Below are 10,151 nucleotides of genomic sequence, written 5' to 3' on the forward strand. Positions count from 1 at the left end.
TCTGTCTCGTTGCTCAGCAACAGCCATTTCTACACCTCTCATACAGTTTAAGACTTAATATTTATTATGTATTAGTTTAAAAAGACATTAATATGATATATAGTGGGGAGAACATCTGTGACCATTTGTATTAATGCTTTATCTGACAAATAATTTCACATAAGCTGTTTTTCTAATAGGAAGACTAAAAGGCTACCACATAAATCTCTAACTCAGGAAGAGAAATTTATCTCCCCAAGGTTCCCCAAACTTTCAGTTGTTATTAATATCTGTTTCTTAGAACTGTGAACTCTGCAGATATCTTGATTAATATGCAATCAATTTTCTTTTACATCTAAAACATATTTTGCATATTTTTTAAGGCTCAGAGAAAGAGAATTCAGCTAAATACTTTTGCTTGAAACTTCTGCAGATCTCATCCCAGGTCTGCAGGGAGAATAAGCAGTCCTGCATTCTAACAGTTCTTTGTTGCCTTATGGCTAGGAAATCATCACTTTCCTCCCAGACCTCACTACTCTCACATGGTTATGATAGGAAATAAGGAAAAGAGTTCTCAGTTTTTATTGGACTTTACTGCTCTATCCTTATGAGATCAGTAAATTAAATGAAACAGAAGGTCAGGTCTCACTGGTGCCTTATCATACAGTTTGTTTGTAATGCTCTGCATAGTCAGCCCTTCTGTATAAGCAAGGACTGCGACACTGGTAAACTCCAGTGTCTGAAGGAATCATTCTGACCAGCAGCTCCTTCTGCTGACAGCGCTGTAACGCATTTTAAGGCCAATTTCAGAATGCTGAAAGAAGATGCGTCTTTGAGTTTAAATAGCCTGAGACTTCTTCCTATAGAACAAATTACACTGATATCTTGAGATGCTCTTACATATAGCTTTCACTGAACTCCATAGGTTGACATCATCCTAATGGTTACATAAGCAGAACTAGGAAAGGGACAGAAAAACAATGTACCACAGAGCCCTGGGACAACGCGGTGCCCCTGGGACCAGCATGGCAGATGGGAGCCCTGGGGCCCGCAGGCGGCTGCGCTGTGACTATTAATGCACCCAGGGAGTGACTTACAAACTCATCCTGAGATAAACAAGTAGAAAACGAGTCACCAACAACATCAAGTAACGCCACCAAAAGTTTCAGTCATCAAACCAGGCCTCTGAGTTACACCTCCACGCTGGTAAAGGTCAAATGCAGAGGCAGACCTGTATGTAAAAAGAGACTGCAGCAGAACAGCAGTTCTCCTCCTCAAGAACTAATGCAAACAAAGAGTGAACTCCAATGAACAGAGCAGCACAGCCACGAACTGATAAATGCCAGAGGTTTCCTTGTGTCCAACTACCACAGTCACTGCAGAGACGAATTTCAGAAAGAACAACCTAACAGTTGGGGCATATAAACCAAGGGTAGCAGCTTGGCTGTGTCACTGCAGAACTAATCAGCACGGCAGGCTCTTCTGAAGGTTGCTCCAGGTGGAAATAAAAACTGACGCATGAATATGTAATTGTATGCATAGGTGAACACGTTATGCCTGCATCTCCCTCTCCGCTAAACAACTGCCCCGAGCTAGCAGCCGTACCACAGCAGGGAGTCACTGCCCTTCTGCCACAGCTCCAGCAACCAGAGGGCCATGAGCATGGAGAAGGGTCTCAGGGCGTGCTGTGTGAGCAGTGGCTGAGTCCCCGGCTTTGCTCAGCCCAGAGCAGGTTGAGCAAGCTGCAGCTCCTCACAGGGAGCGGAGGGCAGTGCTGAGCTCTGCTCTCCTTGTGGCAGGGACAGGGCCTGATGGATGTAAGACACTGCGCCCTTCCTTACATTCAGGGAAACTGCTTCTACCAAAGGTCTTTTTTTTAATATTTATTTAAAGTATGCTTTGTATTTAGGACTTGGTCACTTGTAACAACTCTACTTTGTCAAGCGTGTCTTTGGTCCAAGGTACAACCAGAATGGGTCTTACCTATGAATATCCTATGAAAAACCACTGCAGTACAATTTAAAACTGTTGGTTAGCCATTGGGGAAATGTCCATCCGCTTACATGAATTCAACTTACATCAGTTTACATGAAACTTTGCCTTACTTTGAAGTGATGTCAGAAAAAAGCTAAATCCCAAACCCAGGCAATAATAGAATGTGACTACAGGCAATTCTGGTCACCAAAAAAAATTTTTTTTTTTTTTTTTAAATTTAGATATTAAAATCATAGCATTATCTGGATAAAGTCCAGATAAAATGATCCCCCTGGAAATCCACACACTGGGAGTGATATCAAACCAGAAAACCTTTATTTGCACTGCCAAATCTATAGAAAAACAGTGAATCTATCTCTTTTCTTCATCTTTAAAAGCTTTACTTTCTAATTCCATATTGATTGTTCTTGACCTTCTCTTTAATGTCATAGGGACAGACAGATTTGGTTTATAATTAGTCATTACTATATCACACAACATATTAGCTATCAAACTGTTGCCCATTCAAAAAACCCTCTGAAGTGCCGCATGCAGTAGCAGCGTTTACCAGCCTTTGCTTTATTCCCCAGCTCTCCTTCCACACCTGGCTGCCCATCCTCCCGCAGCTGCCATCTTCAGCCAGCTGCTGCTTCTGAAGCCTTGGTCTGTGCATTATTTAGTTGTGATGCCAGCAGCACACACAGCTGAACACCACCACACAGCCCAGGGAAGTCACACGCAGTCCTGCTTCGGTATATTTTGAGTCTGACCACATGATGTTCCTGATGTTTAATTAAGGTTGTGTTATCAGTTACACAAAGCTAACTGCAGTGTCCATGCAGACACTGGAAACCCAGCACGGCCACACTGCTCCCAGTGAAGCACGAACGTGTAGGTCATTGCTTGAGGCACAAATAAACACATAACCAACTTTCTGAATAAGCACAATAATCTCATCAAAAACATGGATTAGAAGTGGGACACTTATCTCCAACTAAGCAACAGCAAACTGCTGAATTCTGACACTGGTAAAACTGAACTTTTGGTTCAGTCCCACATTGAGAGGTATGCAGTGCATTGCACCTCAACCTCTGCCATCAAAACGAAGGCCAACACGGAATTACATGCTGGCAATTTCAAAAAGAAGTTAATTGCAAGTCTGCCCTAAAATACCTCCTAGAACATCCAACCTGAAAAACACGTTACAAGAGTTACAGAATAGCGGCCACAAAAAAATTAAGGGCAAATGAAAAGCTGAATATTAAGCTAATGAAACACGTTGTATTGAAGAAGGAATATTAGGAAAAGGTTGCATGATGTCACACTTGTCTCCAGACCATGGAAGACCATCATGTCTCTTACGAATTTTTACATGCTGATTTTTATATAACATTTGTTTCATTTCCTCTACTATCTTACAGCAGCTTTTTTCAGTGATTTTCCCCAAAGCTCTTGGAAGGCTCACCTACAGCAGGCAGGAGAACCACACCATTTCATGCAGTGTACCGCACAACCCAAGCTGTGCCTCAGGAAGCTGGAGCTCCCAGTGCTGACTGCAGCTGGATGCCCATCTTAGGTTCATCGGCACTGAGAGAGGAAGCGTTGTCTTTTGTCTGTGTCAGTGCTTCAGCAGAGAGCCATCTGCATCTCTGCGATGAGATTATTTGGTGTATCTAGTACTCGCCCAGACAGGAAGGAGAAATAATGCTCGCATTGATCAGGCAGATGCACTGAGCTGTGCTGTGGCACTGGAGTTTGAGACAAGGACTTATTGAGAGAGGAGCAGCACAGCCATAGCTTATCACCTGGTACACAGCGGCACAGACAGGTGAACATTTTCATCTGAAAGGCATCCAGAACGCAGACAACTGCTGACTTACCTGTGAGACATGCAGCAAAAAGGGAAGGAAAGGCATTTGGTACAAATGCTGACAGTAGGCAAGGCTGTACTTTTCTGAGCATTTTTTAATAAGGTTGGGATCGGTCCTTCTGATTTCACATGAGAAAAGTCACATGAAACGTAAAATACCTGCTGGGCATTCTAAAAACAAAAAATGAATGACTGCAAACCACTGCATTCAGTTAGCATGCAACCGTTTTTTGTTTTTGTTGTTGTTGTTAGACTGTACAGAAGCTCCAGCTTGAGATGCAATTATATTAAAACACAGCTTTCACTGCCTTGGCCCACTTTACTCAGGGAAAACCAGTTTTACTCAGCTAACCCAGAGCAGAATTCGGCCACTGCAGCCCAGTCTACACCACCAATGCCTCGCTGCAACATCGTAACACAACCTGATGTCAGCGAGCCCATTAACGGAGCCATATTTAGTCTCACCATATTTCCATAGGTAATTAATAGCAAGTCTTCATACGAGGAACTAGAAATGGTGTGAGCAACCCGACATGCTTCAGCACAGAGCCGCCGGGCAGGGTGACATCTGCCAGATGTCCTCCACCAGGGCTGGGGAAGCTGAAAGCAGAACTGGGGCCAACAGGCACAGCGGGGCTGAGAGGTGCTCAGAGGGGAACCACGGCGTTTCTGCCTGCACAGGAGAGCCTGGAGGAAGCTCCTGGGCAGCCGCAGCCGTACGTCCCGGAACAGTCAGCACCACTGCCTGCCTCAGTCAGCACGGGAAACTCCGTAAGATGTGGCTGTGCTGGTGAGAGGAGAGGAATCAAAGCCCTTCCATGCCACAGCTTAGATTTCTGCACCATACTTAGCCTTAGAAAAAGGCATGTTCCACTACTTTTCTCTGCAAGCACTGATAGCTGACTGTTTGTACATCATTTATGCCGCCCTTGTATTTCCATTTCATGACTGTTAGCACAAAGAGATGCACTCTGACATCAAATCTGAACAACTTCTGCCAGTACTTCTCTTATTCCTCTAAAGGAGAATATCCTAAGCAAATGAAATCATTGTCTGAAATGTTTGCAAATAGTCTTCCCTACATATCTCCAGACAACAAACCAAAACTCTATTTACTTTAAACTCTTATTAATAAGCTCTTATATGATTAGATTGTCATCTTCACCTCTGTTAAAACCAATAAAACAAAAAACATATTCTACTTACTTTAACATACATATATTCTAGACCATCTATTTCCATCTTGTATCTCTTGTGACACAGATTTTCAGCACTTTCCAAGGCAATTGCTGTTTCTTTTCCAAGCAAAATAGGCTTAACCTCCATGGAAAATATTTCAGTCTCTCTCGTCCTGCTGCACAGTAACTCATAAGACAACTTGAGAATCTCACTGGTTCCCTGAGCAAAACAGCTGAGGTCATCTGCTTTAAGGATATGTATGAATAACCCATGCAGTCTGCAGGGTAACGTGTGACACGCCATGCTGGGGCAATGAATTCCCTCATTGTTAGGCTGACCCATAATATTTTAGTTTCTCTCTCCAGCTCTACAAAGAGTGTCCTCCCATCAGTCAGTGAGCAATTGCAAAATTCTCTCAGCTTGTGATAATCAAATGAAAGAATTCAAAGGCACTGCAAATAACTGCAGTGAGACTTCATGATTTTTCAGCCATTTACAAAAGTCCATATGGGGATGCTAATGCCTCAAATAAGCATCTCTTCCTCTATATTTAGAAGTAGGCTAGAAGCACGCAGTTTGCATCTAACCACACAGCAGTCTTACGAAACATGGCAAGTCAAGTCCTATGTTCCTCCTGTGTAACTACTTACTATAAAGAAAGAATGAGAGCTCTTCAAAGCAGTGCTGCTTTAGCCATTATCTTTAATTTTAAAAACAAGACTCTCATCACACTAAAGCATAAGCAGCCTGGAAGAGTCTGCTCTCAGCCATCTCCGTTGTCTCCTCTGAGCTAAGTGAACTCAGCAAGCCAATTATCCTGTTAATTACTGGTGGCAGGTTTTATTCGAAGTGAATTAACCTGAGAGCTTTACAGACAACCATACCTGAATGATCTTGACTGCCTGTCCTCCAGCTCAGTCCTGATACTGTTTCCCTCAGACCTACCATCACTGCGGTGACCTCTCACTGATATCTGCTCATCTTCTTTTTATCTCCTTTTCCACCTAACACTTTAAGAAGCTTTACCCCAGCCTGGAGTAGCTCCATGCCACTGCTACTCAAAGAATGTCTCTGACAGCACATGCTACTGTCCCACACTAATGGGACAAAGAAATCAAATCCATGCCAGTAAGGAAAATAGATGCGCAGCACTGGGGAGCTCATACGACCCACCTCACCCAGCACTGCGTGTCAGGTTGCTGCCTGCAGCAAGAGGGCAATGCTGAGGAGATGGGCAGCTCCCTTATCTCCCCAAGATGGTGAGGAGCCTAGAATGTGGAAGCTCTCCCTGAAAATATCTGCTTCCCATTAGATGTGAAAACTGGGCTTTAAGTAGGCAGGTCACAACTTAGTGCAACACTGCATTGTGTTTAGCACCAGGAACTTGACAGGCAAGGATCCTCATCATATGCTTCCCTTTGTTTTCCTGCACCAATTATTCTGGGCAGGCAAATGATGGCAAAATTATTTCTCGGCAATAAGAGGAAATAGAAGGTCAAAGCCTTGCAGATGCACGGGCTTGACTTCAAAGCGTAAAATTAAGCAATAGGATTACTCACACCAGCAAAGATAAAGCTTTGTGGAGGATCAGAGTTAAGCAAGGCCTGGGTTAAGCAAAGCCAAAGCATTCTGAGAACATGGAGGAAATGATGCAGTCCCAAGCAAAGGCAAACACAAAGGTCGGCCCTGGCACTGGGCTCTGCCCATAAAGTCCCTGGAAGCCTTCCTGCTAGCATTGGTAAACGAGCCCTTAGCAACCCCATTAGACTCCATCCTGCAGCTCAGATTGAAGCCAGTGGGAGGAAAAAACTCTGTACAAAGAACCCTGAGTTCAGCACAGCTTGTGTGCCTTCGGATGCATTCCCACTTACTTGAAAGTTTTGGTACAGATTTAAACCTGATTTAAACTGAAATTCTAAGGAGCATCACCCTCCGAGATAAAATTATACATCTGTGGTGTACCATGAGTGAGACTACAGTCTATGGCAATGACTGAAGAGACCATCAGAAGAGGAAACAGTGAAAGTTGCAGACATGAAGGAAACTCCCAAGAAATGTGGGTTGGCTCTGACCCAGACTGTATTTTCTGCAGCAAGAACCACCTATTTCTCAGGGAAAATAAGAAGTTCTTCCCTGTTCCAGCGGAGAAGAGCACAAGATAGCACTGCTTGAGTTCATCACCACCACGACTGACCAGCAGCAGCCTGTCCTCATGCTGCTCCTTGGCCCCGGTCCCACCGTACAAATGCAGCAGAGTGAAGCCTGACTGCCACGGCAGTAAACACTGCTGAGCTTCAGGGAGCACAGAACTGGACCAGAGATAACCTCCACGTGTCCAGCACACAAATCAAACATCCCAATGAGGAGTGCCTGGTCGTGTGCTCCCAGACACACACGGGTGTCATGACTCCAGGAACATAAGCTCAAGTCACAAAATATGAGTTGCATGGAGTCCCATATGTACACACAGAGTTCTGGTTTCTCTGCACCCTGCAGCCACTGGCCCTGTGCCACTCTGCCCTCAGCAGCTTTACTGCCCACGGTTGGGTTTACTGACACTTCTTGCTTTTATCTCTTTAATCCCATTAGGAACAGACCACCAAAATCAGATCCTGTGATATGGGATGATTCTGTGACTTCAACCAATTCAACCTGCTCAATGAGCAACTTCAATAGCAGAAATGCTTTCTTTAATTCTGTAGAGATTAAACGATGAGTCTCGTTGAAGAGGGAGACGAGCTTTAGGAATGCTGTGGCCTCAGAGCCAAGCAGCTGCCTGCAGACAGCACAGTAAGCAAGAAAGGCACTCTCGCAATGCTGGGAACCACACCAGTGGGTTTTTGTTTCATGCAGTTCCCTCCAACACTTCCTTATGTCAACCCAATGCTACAAACCCTCAGACGGAACCACTTCTTCACCAGAAGTGAAGGTCAGCTGCTGAGCTCAGCTCACTCACGCCTATGGTCCACAGGGAGACTGGGTGCTGCTTGCTGGAAGGCTCAGAAGTGACACTGCTGCAGTCACCAACACTGGGTGAGCTCACTTGAAAGATACTGGAAAGGGAGGATTGCAGCAGGGATCAAAGTGAATGAACAAATGAGTTGGTAAATAAATAAATATGTTGAACCCAGCCACACAAAACTGACACAGAAATACCTTGAGATAGCAAAGCAGTGGGCTGCAGGAAAACAGCATAAAGCAAGAACAACTCAAATCAGGGAAAAAAAGGAATTAGAATGAAGCACATTACAATTCCACTCGATTTCCTAAGTTCCAAAACTTTTGAAAACTACTTTTGAAGGACTACTGATCTGCCACTGAAAGCATTCCGGCGGGAGGACAACACAGCCCAGGGGCACTACACACACTAAGAATGCCAGGGACACAGCCCATGGAGCACAGACACTGATGGTAACACCTCCCAGCAGAACCTGTATTCATAGCACTGCTGGGAGCGGCAATGCACAGCACAGCACAGCACAGCTCAGGCCATTACTCACAATTAGCTTTGCCAGCTCTCCATCCAACTTGAATTCACACGTCCAGATTAACTACCAGCAACGCAGAGTAGCGAGGTTGGCTACGTGGTCACTGAGTCCGGACAGACACCCCGAGACAGCACTTCAAAAGATGCCAACAAGCCCTTTGCACAGCAATCCCCACTACTAATATATTTTCCCAGCCACTACCAGTGACACCTGGCACACACACACTGGATGGTGGATAGTGGGCAAGATTGGGTGGTGGCGGCACGCTGCTCCAAGACACACACTCAGCACACAGGCAGCAGTGATGTGCTGCAAATGCATTTCCTCCTGCACCCACCAAGGCACACCTGCCACCAACGCCACGTGCTGGGTGTGGTGCTGTATTGGAAGCTCTGGTACTTTAAGGAGCTGTCCTGAATGACAATCCCGGCTGCGCCTGCCAGCATAGAAAAGATGTGAAAGTCACTCTTTCTGTGCCTGCATATGGCTCTAAAGAGGACAGGCACAGCCTCGTGCGACAGGGAAGCACAGGAGCAATTCTGCTGTCTTCGGTCATCCAGCACCACCGCTTTCAGAAGATGAACGCGTTTTACTTTTTTGCTCTTCTTACCTCTGCACACTATGACCTTACATCCACCATCTGTGTCACTCAACCCGGAATGAGCTCTGTTGCCACTGCTTATGGAGGAACCAAACCTGACAGAGCAGCACCATGGCCCTGCCTGGGGAAGGCAGAACAGAGGGATGTGCTTCTGCAGCCTGTGCCCTGCCCTGCACAGTGTGGCCCCAGAGCCATTCCAGCTGTCCAGGGCAGTGAATCCAAGGTCAGTGTTTGACATTAAAGACAAATACTTCTGATTAACTCCTCATGAGAGATTTTAACTGTCATGGTAAGAACCTCCACACAGAGGGAAATCAAGAGTAACTTCCCAAAGTTACTCCTCATAAAGCTGAGCACCACTGAGTGCTTGGGAACAAGCAGCTCCACTGCTCTTTTGACCTGAATTTTTCTTCCCTTTTTGCAAAAAGTTAACAGAGATAAATGTCCACAAGACACGGAATGGAGATGCCCACAGACACTCATCGTGATGCAGGGTGTGCACCTCCCGCCCTGGGGATGGGTTGGTGGTGCAGTACAGGTGGCTACGGACCTCGATGGCCTTCAGAGGGCCGCACGTGGACTTCAGCAGCTTCCCGAAAGAGCTGTTGGAGATTCTCATGGCGTTCGGGGCCGGTGACCTCGTGCTCCCTCCTGTTCCGCCGGCCGCTTTTCCCAGCCTTCCCGCACCAGGTGCGGCTGAGCGATGGAAACAAAGCCCCGGACGGACACGAGCCCAGCCGCTGCCCGCTCGCAGGCCGAGCCACGGTGCCGACGCGTCGCGAAGACCCGCGGGGACACGGGCAGCCGGGCCGCCGCAGACACAGGGCGAGCAGCCCGCGGGGCGCCGAGCTGCCGCCGAACGCCGACCGAAGGCGCAGCGTCATCCCGCGGGGGAGGCTGCACCGAACGCCGCTCCGCACGGCAAAGCGCCCCGGAGCCCCGCCGGCCCCCGCCCCGACCCCGCGGCACCGCACCCCGACGGGCGGCACGCCGACCAGCACGGCGCCGCGCTCGGCCCCGCACGCGCACGCCGCCACCCCCCGCAGCGCTCAGCCCGGGT

The 10,151-nt window shown here is 46.9% G+C and overlaps 1 protein-coding gene across 10 annotated transcripts in view; it reads right to left on the minus strand.

Annotated features, from left to right (window-relative positions):
* MYO5A (myosin VA) overlaps positions 1-10,151 on the minus strand; it is a 95,513-nt gene that overhangs the window by 84,707 nt on the left and 655 nt on the right. The window lies entirely within an intron of this gene.

The sequence above is a fragment of the Centrocercus urophasianus genome, unplaced genomic scaffold, assembly GCF_019232065.1.
Source record: "Centrocercus urophasianus isolate 14NV4802_14NV808 unplaced genomic scaffold, USGS_Curo_1.0 seq_23, whole genome shotgun sequence".
NCBI classification, from domain to species: Eukaryota; Metazoa; Chordata; class Aves; order Galliformes; family Phasianidae; genus Centrocercus; species Centrocercus urophasianus.